This window comes from Acomys minous (assembly GCF_964271855.1).
Source record: "Acomys minous genome assembly, chromosome: 19".
Classification (NCBI taxonomy): domain Eukaryota; kingdom Metazoa; phylum Chordata; class Mammalia; order Rodentia; family Muridae; genus Acomys; species Acomys minous.
This window is the reverse complement of record NC_140499.1, coordinates 41653546-41670747: the sequence shown is the minus strand read 5'-3', so window position 1 is coordinate 41670747 and position 17202 is coordinate 41653546. Positions and strand designations below refer to the sequence as shown.

At 42.2% G+C, this 17202-nt stretch overlaps 1 long non-coding RNA gene across 1 annotated transcript; it reads left to right on the top strand.

The window, feature by feature from the left end:
* The first annotated feature begins 545 nt into the window (after positions 1–545).
* Positions 546–16893, top strand: LOC311589887. The gene is made up of 3 exons (XR_014776676.1): positions 546–1473; positions 3273–4341; positions 15528–16893. It is a non-coding gene; the product is annotated as an uncharacterized lncRNA (long non-coding RNA).
* Positions 16894–17202: the final 309 nt, after the last annotated feature.

Here is a 17202-nt window from a genome sequence, read left to right as displayed (position 1 = left end):
GCAGATGTTACATGCAGGCAGGACACTGTATATCAAATAAATAAATCTTAAAAAAAAAAAAAAGGCATCTCCTCAATGGCAAGCTGTCTACTGAATGGCATGGCTGCCGGCTGTCCCGCTCTCAACCCTGCTCTCTCTTTCCTTACTCTTTCTCCATGCCCCACAGCATCAGATGCTCAAGTGTCATACTCTCACAGAACCTCCCTTGAGGAAAAACCACTAGGCTTTCTTAGATATCCATGGAAAGACAGCAGAGTGAGTCTGGCAGATGCCAGTTCTGTCAGGACCATCTCTGCTCTTCCTCTTCAGACTTTCATGATGAAGACTGTTGGAAAGTGAAGACAGAACATCCTCCCCCCCCCCCCCGCCCCGGTCCCTTTGTGAACTTCATTCTCTCCAGAAGGGGCCCCTCATTTCTACCAGGTCTCAGTATGCCCTCCTGGGAGGTCGCTGGTCACAACTGCTGCGACTGTGACATCATGACGGTTCTACGGAATGTGGAGAACTCAAAGTCTTTTGTCTTCACTATAGTCCTTAGCCACAGTTCTGATACAACAGGAAAACATAAAACGGAACATGTGTGTTGCAGACCACCCATCAACTGCACTCTAAAGTCTACATCGTGGGGAAGCGCGCACACATGTGTGTGAAGAGACAGCTGCAGGGATGTTGCTTGTGAAGAACTAAAAACAATCTAAAAGTCCACAGTGATGGAGCGGGCCAGTAACATGTCCCTAGGAACACACGGGTTTGCTCGGGTACTCAGATCTGCCTCTATATACAGTGAGCCCTGTGTCATCAGGCGAGGACCCAGAACAAGGGCAGGTGTTACGTTCTGTGACTATCACTCCCTGACGATTTGATTGAACACATCGTGAAGGAAATGAATAAAGTCACTCTGGATAGATAGCCACTGGGTGCTCAATGAAAGATGTACGGGAAGAAAAATTATTCCATTGTGTACAAGTTTTAAAGCACGCAAAAGCGTATGTGTACATGGGTACTGAGGTATGAAAGCATGGATAAGAAATGCCACACCAAGCTCACTATAGAGATCTCTCCAAGGAGGAAAAGGAGCAGGATGGGGGAGGGGTACTGGACGTGGCTTTAACAACTATACCACACTTCTTCTTTTAGATCAGATCTCAGCCAGGAATGGTGGCACATGACTGAGGCAAGAGAATCAGCCTCACCTCCATGATGAGCTTGGGGGCAGCCTGAGCTATATGAGGCCCTGTCTCAGAAAAGAAAGAGAGGACAGAAAGGAAGGAAGGAAGGAAGGAAGGGAGGAAGGAAGGAAGGGAGGGAGGGAGGGACAGGGAAGGAAGGAAGAAGGAAGGAAAGAGGGAAGGAAGGAAGGAAGGAGAAAGAGAAAAGAACCTGAACAGAAGCTGCAGCAACAAAAGAAAACAGAAAACATAGCATTCTCCATGAAAGGATATTATCAAAAGATGAAAAGGAAAGCTACAGAATGTAAGTAATTATTTGGAAGTTATCCATGTGATAAAAATTTAACATCCAAGATATATAAATAAATAAATAAAACCCACACCAAACTCTTACAACCCAACAACAAAAGACAGCCCAATCTTTAAAGAATAGTGTGATGTTGAATACATACTTCTCCAAAGAAGACTCATGAAAAGGTGCTAAGCATTAACCACAAGGTAAATTGACTCAAGACCACAATAACAATGGCTGAAAAGTTAATAAAATAATAAGCATTAAAAAAAAGAAAAAAATCAGTATTGGTAAGGTATCGGGAAATTGGAATCCTTCTTCGCTTACACATCTGCTTTGAGATGCAGCTTGCCATTTCCCAAAGAACACAGAACTACCACACAGTAGTTTCTCATTTAGTTATATACCAAAAACATGATTAAAATCAAGGGCAAATGGAACATTCATCACAATTATAAAAGACTGCAACGACTCAAGTGTCCATCGACTTACAAATGGATTTTTCAAATGTAGCCAATATACAAAATGGAATGCTATTTAGCTATAAAAAGGAATGAAGTTTCTACATACATAGGCTACCGTGTGGATAAACCTTGGAGGCATTTTTCTGGGTGAAGTAAGTCACATGCAAAAGAACAAATAATTTACAGTTTTGCCTTTTATAAATTAGAAATTCATAAAGAAAATAAAAAGTATGGATTATTGGGGTCCAGGGTCAGAAGGTTGGGTAGTGATTGTTTCATGATGACCAGACTCTTGGATTCTGATGGAAAGTGTTAAGTCAGGTGGCTTCTCTGTTGCTGTGATAAAGGCAGGACCAAAGGCAACTTGGGGAGGAAACTGTTTGTACATCTTATAGATTAGAATCCATCATGAACAGAAGCCAGGGCAGGAACTCTGCAGGAGCATGAGGCAGAAAGCAAAGCAGAAAAGCACAGAGGAATGATGCTTACTGGTTTACTAGGCACAGTTTTCTCAGCTTGCTTTCTTATGTAATCAAGGACCCCTTGCCCATGAGGGACACTGTTTGCAGTGTGCTGAGACCTTCCACATCAATCATTAAGCAAAAAAAATGCCACCACTGTCCAGAAATGTCCACAGGCCAGTCTGTTGGAGGTCAGCCCTCAGGTAAGGTTCCTTCTTTCCAGATGACTACTGTTGTGTCAAGTTGGCAAAAACTAACCAACACAAGTGCTGTGGCCATAGTATCATAGGTGCAATTAATGTCATTGAATCATGAAACTTAAATGCTTGTAAAGGCAAAACTTATATTTTACATAACTTACCACAACGTTAAAAGATCAAATGTGATAACACATGCCTATAGTCCCAGAGCCTTGGAGATAGACACAGGAAGGTCTAGAGTTTAAAAATCTGCCTTCGCTACACAAAGAGTTTAGGCTAGACTGGCTACATGTCTCAAAATAGAAGGTGTGTCTCAAAGTAAATAACAGCAACAACAACAAACACAAAACAAAACAAAGAAGCAACAACAGATCCCAATGCAACATGCCAAACCCACCATGTGTGGTCTGTTTTGTTGCTTGTTTTGCTTAGTTTATGATGGGCATTGCCTGACTGGCCTCAGGCCAGCTCCTAAAATTGGATTATAGGTGTGAACCACTGTGCCTCACAACCCCTACACTTCATACAGGTGAATTATATCTCAACAAAACTTTTAAAAAGTACGCAGCTGCACAGCGAAGAGCAAATGCCCTCAATCCTTTAAAATGAGCATAAATGGGCTAACTTTGTTATTATTCTTTGTGCCTGTCTGAAATATAAATGTCACTTCCCAAATCAAAACACAGGAGGAAGAAACAAGTGGATGGTGAAACAGTATCCTACAGAGGACACAAATATTAAAGAAGGAAGTAACACATGCAGCGGTACCCACCCACCGCATCAGGAAAAGCATGTCTTCCTCCACCCAAACATCTATCTGACCAGCATTTCATCATGAAAGAAGAAAATACTGACTCCCCAAAGAGTGTATTTTTCCTTGAATTCTTAAGGAACTAAGAGGCTAGAGTTTTCCAGGAGGCCTTTGTCTGGCAAGGGTGCTATGAAGAAAGATATAAAAGTCACTATGTGCAGCTGGGAAAAGGAGACATCGGGAGTTGGGGTACAGCTATGAGGTAGCAGTTGGGGAAGAGCAGTTATTCACAGGATCACTAAGCCCGGGATTCTGGGGTAACCCGCAGACACTCTTCTCGGGCTTCTGGAATCACTGCTCCACTTCTGCCCATGAAGTATGCATCATCTCACTGGATGCTTCAGTGATGCTCAGAGTGCCAGACCTGGTTCACAGACTGCTGGAGAAAGGCCATGCCAAACCTGCTGCCCTTGGCCTTGAACTACGGAATGTGAGGTGAGATCGCAGTACACGCTGTGAGAAAGGCGGTGTGTTCCCAAGCGTCAGTAGAAATCCCACGGTCATACAGTAAACTGGCCTGGGGATAGATCTGAATTGGTCCCCATGGCACTGACAACCAGAGGATACCTCACCTATTTTGTGAAGCATGAGAGTCTCCAAGCAAGCGCCACACTGTGCCAAGACTTCTTTTCAGTCATCTGCCTGCCTCCAAGAAGTGGCTGGAGCCTGCAGTAGAAGGTACAGCGTGCTGGACTGGTCTCACTATTTAAATAAGCTTTGAAGCTCCATGGTACTGTTGACCTTGAAAAGGGAGCCACTGGTTGGCTCTTGCTCTCAGCCTTCAGGACTGGGGATGTATCTGAAGCAAGCATTCTAGTTACCCCTAAGACTCACCAAGATACAAGGCAGGCCTTGCTTTTCTTAGAGTCCTCGAGGCAATTGAGAGGGCTTCCTGTGACCCGTTCTCCTGTTCCACGGCACATCCCATCCATCTGCCACCCAAGGTAAGAAAAAGCCCAGCCCTAAAATGTCCTGCTGTGCCGGCAGGTCTTCTCTAGAAGCATAAAATTCTATCTGTGTTTCATTCATAATCTGCAACACGGGGTCCTTGAACAGTGACCTACTTCCTTATAGGGAAACAATCTCTTCTAGTAACTTCCACACCTAGAAAATGCAGCCTTGTTTGTCAAGTATTTTGAATTTTTTTTTTTCAGATTCAGGAACTTCAACACCTAAAGGATTCTCATTTTCTTGTTATTTTATGGTAATGAGCTGGCATCATGCTTAGGTCACAGAAACCTTCATTAGATTATATATATATATATATGTGTGTGTGTGTGTGTGTGTGTGTGTGTGTGTGTGTGTGTGTGTGTGTGTGTGTTTAAGAAACAAAACTTAAATATTTTGGGGGAATAGTATCAACTAAAAACCAAAAGATAATTAACATCTAAAACCAAGAGTAATTTTCTCTGGATCTGTTGTTTGTTCTAGAAGCTTAATCATAGTACATGGGTCAGCGGTAAACACAGACATCTTATTTATCTCAACAAAATGGAAAATTCAATTGGTGTGGCTTGGTATGCTTCAAATACTTAATTAATTTATGCACAATTTCACATGACTTTGTTGTTTTAAGAGACACCCAATAGCATGTCTGGAGTTGGTAGCCCATAGCATTTTTGTATGCCAAGTGTTAAAAATAGTACACTGGGGCCAGGGAGATGGCTCAGCCCAGTAAGCCACTGTGCTCAAACCTGAACACTTGAGTTTGATCATTGGAAATCATTAAAAGGTCATCTGTTTAGTTCATATCTAACTTAGTTCACAACTAATGCCATAGTCCTAAGGCTCTACAAGAAGCAGACAGGAGAATCTGCAGTGTAGTAGAAAGAAGGAGAGACCCTGCATCAAAAGAAAGTGGGAGGAGAGAGCTGTCATTCATAGGTTTGGATACAGCAGCCATCACTATTGGATGACCTTGGGCAAGGTATCTTATATGTGTTACAGGGGTAGTATCTTTTTTTAATTATTTTATTTTTTACATATACATTTATATTATTACATATATATATATACAATAGATTACCTATAGCAAGAAGAACCATGACACAATCAGGAATTATATAAATAATACATTCTAAGTGTTTTGGCTATTTTTATTTGACAGCCTTGAAGAAGACATCTTTCCTATCTTGGTGCATCTAAATTTCTGAATGTAAATCAATCTTTATCATATATTGTCATTATCAACTTATAACATCTATCTAGACCTAAAAACATCATAATCCCTAAACAATTAAGCTTCATTTTAAAACTAAGCTACCTGGTCTTCAACTCCCTCAGAGACTTGAGAAGGAATAAACTTGATTATCTGAGTATGCTGGGAGTGCAGGTTAGTAGCTTTACAAATGAAAATATGACAGAAAAAGTTTTCTACCTGAATAGTCACCCAAAACTCTCTATAACATTGGAGCATCTTCTTCAGCCTTCTGGCCCAATATATCTGACAGACATATTTGTGAAGCAGGAACTATTGAGGACTTGCTTACCCTGTCTTGGCAGAGTTTGGCTGTCGACTCTGCCTGCATCCAAGCTTGCACTTTTTTTAGGCAGAATTCTGTCTGTGGTAGAAATGAGGAACTGTTTCCCGGTGGCTTATTTGCCACATTGGAAGCCATCTCCATAAGGAGGTTCTTTGATGCTCATCATCCTCTTTGAGATAGGCTGGATGTTGCCAGGAGTTAACCTGTCTCATTGTCAATGAATCTTTAAAGTAAAAAAAAACATTTTTAAATGCCATATTCTGCATGTCTCTGGGGATTTTGAAGACCTTATCTTTCTATAGAGTCATATCTATCTGCTGCACCTAAGATGTATATTCTTGTGTAAAAGTAGACTAGCAATTGACATGACCATGATTTAGTCTACTAACATTTAATTTGTATAACTTATATCTCCTAAACAGCTTCATAGCACTTTCAAAGCACTGAAAGTAAATTTTGTATTATAATTGAGTTATATGGGTATAATAACTCAGAGTAGAAATATATATAATGTGTTTGAAGAATAATCTTACAGTTGAATTCTGTACCACTGTATCTAGAATTAAACTTATTTTGCATCTATATACAAAATTCTATACCAGTGATTTAAAAATATCATGTGAGTGACAATTCAGGCACTAAGTTGAGGAGTAGATTCACTAACCTGCTTTCTGTTCTGTCTTCCCTATATATTTCTATATTCCCCCTTCTTTTTTTTTCAACCCCTTTCTCTAAAAGGGATGTCAACATCCAGTACGCTGCAAGGAATGCATCCTGTTAGGTCTGATCCAATGTCAGTGTCTGGTTCTTTTGTTCTGAAAGCATATAATTTCTCATAAGCATTATACAGCTCTAAAATTAAAAGTGTATAAGGTGTGAGTGATGCACAGAACAATTAAGGCTGGATTTCTGCTCTTTGTATGAGCAGGAAAAGAAGACATCTGTAAATCTCCATTCATGTCATATGAAGAATGGCATCTAATAGTAATTCATAGGGGTTCTGTAGTCAACAAGAAGCATTGTCTATGCCTAGACACTCACGTATCAGCCAGGTCAGAGCTAGTCTCATATGGTGGAATTAGCAAGTTACCTGCTTGTTCTGCAGTTTAAATTCTTCCCATCCTGAATGTAGCCCCTCCCTCATTCCCTCCTGATCCCTCCTCCCTCCTTTATCCCCCTTCCCTCCCTCCCTTAGTACTCACACAGAGGATCCCACTTCCCCTAATATCTGACCTCAGCCTATCAAGTCTCATCTATATTAGCTGTAACCTCTTCCTCTGTAGCCTGGCAAGGCCGTCTTGCCAGGGGAATGATCTAAGTTTGGTGGCCAGAGTGCATGCATGAAGTAGTTCCTACTCTGCACACGTGGGATTCACAAGGAGACAGAGCTAATACATCTGAGCCATGGGTCTAGGTCCACATCATCCATGGTCCTTGGTTGATGTGTCTGACACTGTTTTGTAGTGTAAAGTTATCCTGTATTATGTTGCGAATGTCCGATTATGAGTGACTATATACCGTGTGTGTCTTTCTGGGTCTGGGTTACCTCACTCAGGATGATCTTTTCTAGTTCCATCCATTTGCCTGCAAATTTCAATATTTCCTTGTTTTTAATAGAAGTACCACAGTTTCTTTATCCATTCTTTGGTTGAGGGACATCTAGGTTGTTTCCAGATTCTGGCTATTACAAATAAGGCTGCTATGAACATTGTTGAGCAAATGTCCTTTTTGTATGGTAGAGCATCATTTGGGTATATTACCAAGAATGGTATAGCTGGGTCCTGAGGTAGAGTTATTCCCAATTTCCTGAGAAAGTACCAGATTGATTTCCAAAGTGGTTGTATAAGTTTGCACTCTCACCAGCAATGGAGGAGTGTTCCAGGGATAATATCTTAATGACAAGGTACATTCATTCCCTAGGCCTACTAAAACTGGGAAGAACTGACTCTGTGACCTCAACAGAAATGTATTCTCTCATAGTTCAGAAAACTATAAGTCATAAATCAAGGCTGTTTCCTCCTTGCAGCTCCTAGGAAAATGCTGGTCCATACCTCTCTGCCAGGTTTTGGTAGCTACTAAACATCTTTGGCATTTGTTGGATTGCGGTGTTTCTCTCTCTAGCTATTGTCCCCCCATGAGCCTTTTTCCTAGTATACCCTACATTCTCTCTCCTCTCTTTGTCTTATAAAGATGCCGGCCATTGGATTTGGTTCACAACCTCATTCATTATGGTCTCATCTTAACTTCATCACTTCTGAAAATTTCCAAATCTGATTCCATTTACAGACACCAGGGAGTTAGAATTTGAACGTATCTTTTAAAGGAACAATTCAACCTGCTGCACCATGCTCATAGCACATCTCTAAGAAATGCTAGCTCCCTTCCTCTAATATAACCGTGTTTTAACGTGTTTCTTTGACCAGTTTGATAATCAGTATAATCTTGAGATTGTGTTTCAGAATCACAGGCACGGCTGGGGAGGTGGCTCAGCGGTTATGAACACGGCTTGTTCTAGCAGAGAACTGGAGAACCCAAGTTCGATTCCCAGTATCCGCACGGCTCCTCACAAGGATCTCTAAGCCCAGTTTCAGCAGAGGCAGTCTCTCAGAAATCCAGGCAAAAAAAAACAAACAAAAAACAAAAACAAAAACAAAAACAAAACCAATGTACAGAAAAGGAACAAAAACAACAGAATCACAGGCACCAAAACTATCCTCTGGTTGGGAATCTGCGTCTCCTAAATATTTGTTCACAGTGTCTAGGTACCACCAAAGGAAAGCAGCACTGAGAGTTGTTTTCTGTTGTTGCTTTTTGTTTGTTTGTTTGGGTTTTTTGTTCTGTTTTGTATTTTAGTTCCAAGACTCAGTAATTTTTTTTTTCTGGTGAGAGTGAGACTTCAACTTTGAAAAGCAACATACTGCATACGTGTACCATGATGACCATTGTTGTATCATGCGGCGAACCTTGCCTTTCAGGTCTCTTATTGCCAAACATTGGTTGGCAGCCAGCCAATGAGTCTAACATTAATACAGGTTACAGAAACCTACTCAGGAGAAACCATAGAGGGGCTGTGTTTTTAAATATCCACAGAGAGTTAAGGAACACTCGGATGTAGGAAAAAAATTTTAATAATAGCCCTTGATATAGGGGAAAATATAGGCACTGTTTCCAACAATTTCAGCTGGATTAATTTCAAAACCTTACCCAGAATAAAAGCAGAGCAATATGCCAGATTCTTGGGCTAAATCCTTCATTGTCAAAGCCTTGAATTATTGCAAAGACCTGAAGATTTTAGAATAATGATGATGGGGAGCAGGAACTTTCTATCACTGTGCAAAGTGTACAGAGCTATAAATCTTATTATAATACAACACCGAGTTCTAGAGACGCTTAAAGCCCCTTTAAAAACCAACTCAGCTAGTTGGAAAAAGGAAGCATTTGCAATTTACTGACAGAAAAATTAAGGTTAATGACCTCACTATAATCAGGGCAGAGGGAAAGGTAGATTTGCTTGGCTAATTACATTGTGACTGATCTGGTCTACAACCTACCCTGCCATATTTATGTTTTAATGAAATATAAAAAAAAAAAAGTTTGCAAACATCTTGTCGGCCTCATAAGTGTTTCCCCCAGGACCACTGGAAGATCAAAAAAGGAAATTTCAAACATGCAATCTGGCAAAAAGAAAAAGGGAATCAAATAAACAACCCATGCTTTTCTATTTCACAGTACACAGAGGCCCGCGGTGCACTGTGGTTCCTTGTCCTCCATCCTTTCCTTTCTTTTACTGGTTCAGTCAGTCATTCAAGGAATATCTGAAATTATGAATCTGAAGAATCTGACTATTCCCAACTCTTTTTCTATATCTTACTATTGATTTATTATCCCCCTTCAACAGAACCCTTTACGAAGTTTTCAGAGACCCTGTTCCATTGCTGCCTGCCCTCTGTGCTCATTTTTAAGTGTCTAGCCACTAAGGTACCTACTGCCTTTTGACTGCGATCAGCCTGTGCTCCCTGAAAGCTTGTATGATAGGCCTGTGATAGTGTTGGGAGGTGGAGGAGCCTTTAAGAGCTGGTGGCTAGTGGGAGATGGTTAGGTAACTAGGGCATTGCCTTCAGGAGGGTTTATTTTCTCATAGGACTCCAGTTTGCTCTCGTGAGACAGATTGTAATAAAGCTGGGCTACCCAGGACCACATCTCTCCTGCATGTACTCACATCCTTTCCCTCTCCTCCACTGTGTTCTGATGTAACCATGAAGTCCCCACCACCACCACCACCACCACCGAACGCCGGAAGGACAGGCCAGCAGATCCTGGAATTTCAGTCCTGAAAACCGTTAGCTAAAGCAAACCTTTTGTTCTTTATAAATCCCCAGCTTCAAGTGTTTGTGTCAAAGCAACAAAGAGCGGACTAGTAACAGCACATAGTCAACACTTTCTTATCAGTGAAGATGGCTCCTGCCTCTGCCTCCCTTTTTGTCCTTTGTCGTGCTGGCCATAAATCACTTTCGGGGCATAACTCATCCAGGAGAAAAGTATTTCAGCCTCTCTGCTTGCTCTGCTCTTGACAAAGAATGGATAAAAGCAATTTAGGACAGTAGCAAATTTACCCAAAAATTCCACAGCAGTTGCTTGCTACCTGAGAACTGACCTGTTGAAAAATCTTAGCGCTGGAGGAAATGTGTCCAGTGCAATGTGTCTCATCTGTGTCACTGTTTACCCTTGACATCCCCACTGCCATCCTTAAGGATTTAATCTGGTGGCAGGAAGGAACCCTGTGTGGGCTCTTTCTTTTTCTTTCTTTCTTTTTTAAATTTACTTATTTATTCACCTTAAGTCCTGGTCCTAGCACCATCCCCCCTCACCTCCCAGTCCCAACCCTCCCTCCCTTGCCTTCATCCTTCTCCCCTGTTCCTCATAAAAAGGGAGCTCCCTTCCCGTTCACTCGTTCACTCACCCCAGCTCATCAAATCCCATCAGGACTGAGTGTGTCCGCTTCCGCTGTGGCCTGGGAAGGCAGTCCTGATACGGGGCAGTGATTGAAAAGCTGGCAAGGGAGTCCATGTCAAAGAGAGGCCCCGTTCCCCTTACTAGGGGCCCAACATGGCTCCTGAGCTGGCAATCAGGTACGTTTTGTAAGGGGCACAGGTCAGGCCATGCAATGCCCTTGGTTCAGTCTCGGCAGGCCCCTCTAGGCCCTGGTTACTTACTTGGTTCTGTCGATCTTCTTGTGAAGTTCCAGTTGCCTCCAGACTCTTATCTCCTTCCTCACACTTTTCTGCAAGGCTCCCTGTGCGTCGATTTCAAAGACCGAGTCTGCAGTGTCTCCCTGGTACACTTTCCTCTGAGGTTTTCGTTCCAATGGGCAACATCAACAATAGCAAAACAAAGAAAAACAAACAAACAAACAAACAAATCCACAACCACTACCCGGAGAAAAAGTGAGGTCCGCAGAAACATCACATGATCATGTTAGCTCAGGAAGAAAGAGTGTGCACTACGTAGAAATCACAGTGTCGATGCAGCCTTGGGAACAGGGACTTAAAGGGAAGATCTAGGAAACAGATGTTTGGTGATTAGAAGGCAAGTGGGCTTGATCAGCACAGCAGATGTGGATGCTCTTGAACGCACAGGTCTAGTCTACTTCCACTAGATGACAGCTTTCCCTGATCTGGGAAGCAGGGTCCTAACAAAACTGAACTTCCGCATGGCAGAGGGTGAAGAGGGCGTAGTAACGTAGAGGCAGATGAGGAAGTCACACTAGTGACCAACAGGAACTGGTATGAGCTGCTGTTATGTGGACCACATGGAGCTCCTGACACCCAAAGGCTGGAGACTCAGGAGATAGAGGAGCACCCATAATCCCCTCTTGATCAACCCTGCTGCCTCAAGTGTCCTGGCTGAGTTGGAAGAAATGAGACTGTGTGTAGAGTCTGGCCCATCACCACACTGGAAGTGGGAAGCATGGCATGCTATTAAGACCCTGCTTCCCAGAACAAATAGTAGTTTTGAGAGACAAAGAATAGGGGACCCAAGATTCTTCTTAATAGATTCCCTTATAAATAACTTGACCTGTGAGTCTTTGCATCTGTTTCTCTCTGCTGCTCGGTGGAGCCTCTCAGGGAACAGCAATGCGAGGCTCCTGTCTGAGAGCATAGCAGAGTATCATTACTAGTGTCAGGGATTGGATCTCTCGCATGGGATGGGTCTCAGGTTGGGCAAGACATTGGTTGGATATTCCCTCAATCTCTGCTCTATCTTTAGATCTACACATCTTGTAGGCAGGAAAAATTTGGGTCAAAGGTTTTGTGGGTGGGTTGGTGTTCCCCTCCATCCACTAGGAATCCTGTCTAGTTAGGGAGTGTCCTCTTCAGTTCTCCATGACTCTCAGATAGAGTCACCCCCATATCCTCCCAGAAGCGTACCCTGTCTTAGGTCTCCAGCTTGTCATAGAGATGCTCCCCCCCCTTGCCATGGTTTCACTTCTTTCTGTAGGCCCTGTGTACCATCCCCTCCCTCAGGTCTGGCCTTCATGTCTCTCTGTGCTCCCTGTCCTACCTTGTCCCCTCTCTTCAACCATTACCACTGCCTATTCTATATCTCCTTGTCAGTGAGATTTAAACATCCCCTCTTTCTTACTCATCTTCTTTGGGTCTGTGAATTGAAGTATGTTTATCCTGTACTATATACTAAAATCTGCTTATAAGTGAGTACATACCACGTGTGTCTTTCTCGGTCTCAGTTACTTCACTCAGGAAGCTCTTTTCTAGTTATCACCCATTTGCCTGAAAAAAAAATTATGATTTCCTTGTTTTTAATAGCTGAGTAGTATTCTATTATGTATATATACCACAGTTTCTTTATCCATTCTGCTGAGTGTAGGTAGGGAGTCTTGTGGAAAAGTCAGGGGGGGAAGGATACAAGGACTTGGAGGTAATAGGAGCTCCATAAAAAGGCCAACAGAGCCAACTAACCAAGGACCAGAGGGGCTTTGGATTCTGAAACACCAAGCAAGAACCTTTCATGGACTGGACCTAGGCTGCTTACACAGATGTAGCCAATGGGCAGCTCAGGCTTCATGTGGGTCCCCTTTTAAGGGGAGCGGGGGATATTTCTGACATGGACTCTGTTGCCAGCTTTTTTATCACTATCCTCTGGCAAGGATGCCTCACCAGGCCTCAGGGGAAGAGAGCATGCTCAGTCCTGACGCAACTTGCAACGTGATGAGCTGGATTGGGTGGGTGGGGGGGGGGCTCCCCTTTTCTGAGAAATAGGGGAGGGGCATGGATGAAGAGGGAGGGAGGGTAGGACTGAGAGGAAAGGAGCGAAGGAACTAAGATCTGGATGTAAAGTGGATAAACAAATTAATTTATAAATAAGTAAATAAGTGAATAACTAACTCAGCCTTCCTGTCCCATGGGTGGGATTGTGCTTATGTGTATTTCACATCCATATTCTTGACTTAGGAAGAAGATACAGTTTACTCGCTGCCATAGACATGAGTATTGATTAGTTTGGTTTTTTTGTTTTGTGTTTTGTTTTGTTTTGTTTTGTTTTTGCTACAGATACTTATGTCGAGGAATCCTGAAGCCCTTTCTATTCTCAACCTCCATTCTTAACTCCAAGGCTTTCAAAAACAAAAGTCTGTTTGACATAATGTTTGTGAAAAAGATTGAGGCAAATTGGCGAAATATTCACATTTAACACTCCTCTGTATTTGTGACAATATCCCAGCTAACTGAACTCAATAATCATGTGAGTTTATGAAAGGTTATGTGCTTAGAAAATTCCCAACTCTAAACAGCTAATATCTGTGTTGAATTAATATAGTATACTAATGTTTAGCCCTCCTTTTACCAAGGTTAATTGTTAATTACTCCAAGGCAATTATTTATGTGCTTAAAAGTAGGTTTTCTGAGCCTGGGTCCTTAGTGCTATGTATTAAGATTTGTAAGAGGCAAGCACACTTGTATAAAGGCAAATTAATTATTTAGGGAGGAAAGCCTTAATCAAGGCAGCAGGCCACTACAATAATTAGACTTCAGGAGAGAAAGGGGCCGGGGCATAATCCTGATAATTTCTTCTTCTTCCTTCTCTTCAAATATCAGAATCGTCTGTCTGTCTGAGAAGCAGGCACAGTCTCACACACACCCCACAAATACTGAGGCAGGCCTGCTGCTCCCCACTGCGTCCTACCTCTTTTTATCATTACAGCCAAAGGACTCTGAGACACAGATCAGTTACAGCATGTTAGAACAAATAATCCACTTGGTCATTCCACAAGGCTCCAAAAAAATAGACCTTTGAACAATGACAGCTGGAAAATCCTGAGGCATCACACGGCACTAATAGAGGATTCTCCTCCCGTTTTCTGGAGTCTTTGAAAACCAAAGGCATAGTCCACAGCCCAACATGTGACAAGACATTTATTTTCATCTATTTGCTGGGAGCCGTTGAAAACTTGAAATATCAAATTAGATCAAATGTTTTAAAAATAGGTTAAAATCGATCTTTTCTTTGCATTTGGGGTTCTGCCCAAAAAAAAAATCTTAAGATTGGGTTTTTGCAACATGAATAGATATTTCATCCTAAGAGGGACAAGCAAAGTCCAGGATGGTGATAATTAACCGTCAGCAAAATAGAGAGCTAATTATCTGCAGAGCTCACGCCTTTCTGTGATGAAGGGCTAGGTAGGAAAAACAGGCATCTTAAGGCAGAGCTAGAGTTTGGTTTTGTTTCTTTTTTTCCTTTCAATTCTTTGGAAGGTGTAAAACTATTTCCTTTATAGACACAGACTAATAGGATTTTTAAAAGTCCAGTGGGAATTTTGGCAAACAAAGGCATTATCAGGTATTTTGTTTTGTCGGGGCTGACCGTCTTTGAGGAATGGAAAAGGCTGGACCCCACAGAATGTCAGACCAGCATGACTCCAGCCTAGACTACCAGTGTGGATTGGTTCTATTCGTTTTTATGATTCTCAGCGGGGGTTATAAGCACCTCTCTGAGAGCCACAGTGGACCCCGACTGCCTTTCTCTAGTCATTAATCCACAGGATGTCCCCGAGAAGCCGGAAGAGACAGCTCTCGGAATCCCCCTTTGTAGAAGTAGAAGCCGAGGTTTGGGAAGGTTAAGTGACTTGCCCAAGGTTATTTAGCAAATTAGGAGAGGCCACTTGGGGACAGAGCTCCAGGTGCCTAGGTTTCTGTGGCTGCAGCCAGGGAGCCCTAGGCACAGAGACTTTTCCGTGTTTCATGTTCAACACAAACAGTTACTGGTGTAGAGACAAAATAAGTTAATGTGTTAGTTCAGTCCCTCCCTGTATTCCACATCAACACACACACACACACACACACACACACACACACACACACACACACACACACACACACACACATCATTAGTCGTGGGGAACGGGATAACCCAGGATTAGAACTTGCAAATAAACTCATTGATTTGCTGCAGAAGTCTCAATGTATTCTATTGTTTTAGAATCGACCACACACAGGTGTCGTTCTGACTTCCTGTCCTCACTCAGAGAACCCGACTCATGTATTTATTCATTATGACCATATTTAAAGAGTTGCTGCAAGAACAACCACTCCATTGATACAGAGTTTCTTTTAAAAAAAAATTTTTTTTTAAAGGACGATTTATTGCCGCCATCATAAGGGAGAATAAAGATGGCATATAACTCATGGAAGAGAAGGGCCGCTCTACAAATCAACGGGCTTCTGCAGACCGCCTTGGATTAGCATCCTGTATGCGGCTAGGAGATGCACTGCCTTAGTTCTCCGGAGCGAGTGGTGTCAAGGCCGGAGGAAGAAAGAAGCCACATCTTAAGGAACACATTTTTCTACTCAGTCACAGGGCTAGGAATAGAATAAGTTTCAAAAGGTGAACTCACACAGAAACAGTGCCTGTGGGGAGAAGTGACCTGTCCTGGGGAAAGAGAAAGAGGCATATCAAAGTCTGGGAGGAAAGAAAATACCCGTCTTCTGGGCAAGTGGTGCCTTCTTCCTTGTGCACAGGCAGCTTTGTAAGTACGATAGATGCTTTGGTAACAGCCTTGTTCCTCAGAGGCTGATATTGCTTTCTCTCTTTTCTTTTCTTTCATTTTTCCCCCTTCTTTTTTTTTTTTTTTTAAGTTTTGAATTGCACGTGCGCCATCTAGTGACCAGTTCCCAAAACAACAAGCTGGTGGTGTTGCTGATGTCATCCTTAGGATGCAAATTACTTAGTTCAAAAAAATTTTTTTTGTTTAAATGACTAATGCTTGCATCAATCATAGCAAGCCATTGAGAATTTGACTTCCGGCACATACAGTTGGCAGTGGCTTTCGAGAACCGAAGGTATCTGTATATTGACAATTTAAATCACAGCATGTTTTACTCCTGAGATCAACTTCGCTGATTCATTATCTAAAATGTAATTATGTTGACAGTGTTTCTGGGGTGAACAAAACAGTCCTTCCAGAAATTTCTCTAAATTTATGCTTAAGTTCCATGTGTGTGTTCTACATTGGAAATGGAGGCGAGTGGAGGCATTAGATGGGCATTTTGTGACAAAGCATAAGGTCCTGAAGAGTTTGGGGTATAATACCCCAGGTGGGGTTAGCTGTACAGGAGAAGAAGCATTTGATGTCCTTATGGGAGACAGTGGTATCTCTTGTGGCAGTACTGTGGACTACAAGATTTCAGACTGTGAACTACACATGGGAGCCCACAAAAGAAAATTCTCAGAGGTATACGAGGCTGTAAATGGCTGCTCTAAATCTCACTTTTGTTTAGTTTTTTTGCCTGTCTTGGCACCTCTGAAATTGCCATTTCTCCTTTCTAATCAAAGGAAACATATTTCCATCTTATTTTTCTTTGCCCCACTAATGATATAGTCAGAATTCTACACAATTGTGTTATTCTGTATTGTCTTTAGTGATAACACATTAATGCCAAGTGATATACTATCAATAAAGAAATCATATAAATTCGTTTATGATAATTTTATTTAAAAAAAATCCCGAGTTGTTTTGAAGAAAAATATACAACAGATAAGCACAGGGCACATGTGGGTACATCTAGCTTCAGGAAGAGGGAGACATGTGTAGGGATGTTGGGAATCAGCCCTGGGAACAGGCTCTTCTGGCTGACACCTACCTGGACAGAGCCTCTCCCTGGGATGTGCCTCTCACTCCCCGTAGTGCCTGGGAAGGTTACTGAATTTCTTTTGACTTCTGTTTGTCTAATGTGCAGAATGAAGGTTTGAGTGTAGGTGGGCACAAAGCAACCAATCGAAAAGAGGTTCTTGGGGGCTGGAGAGATGGTT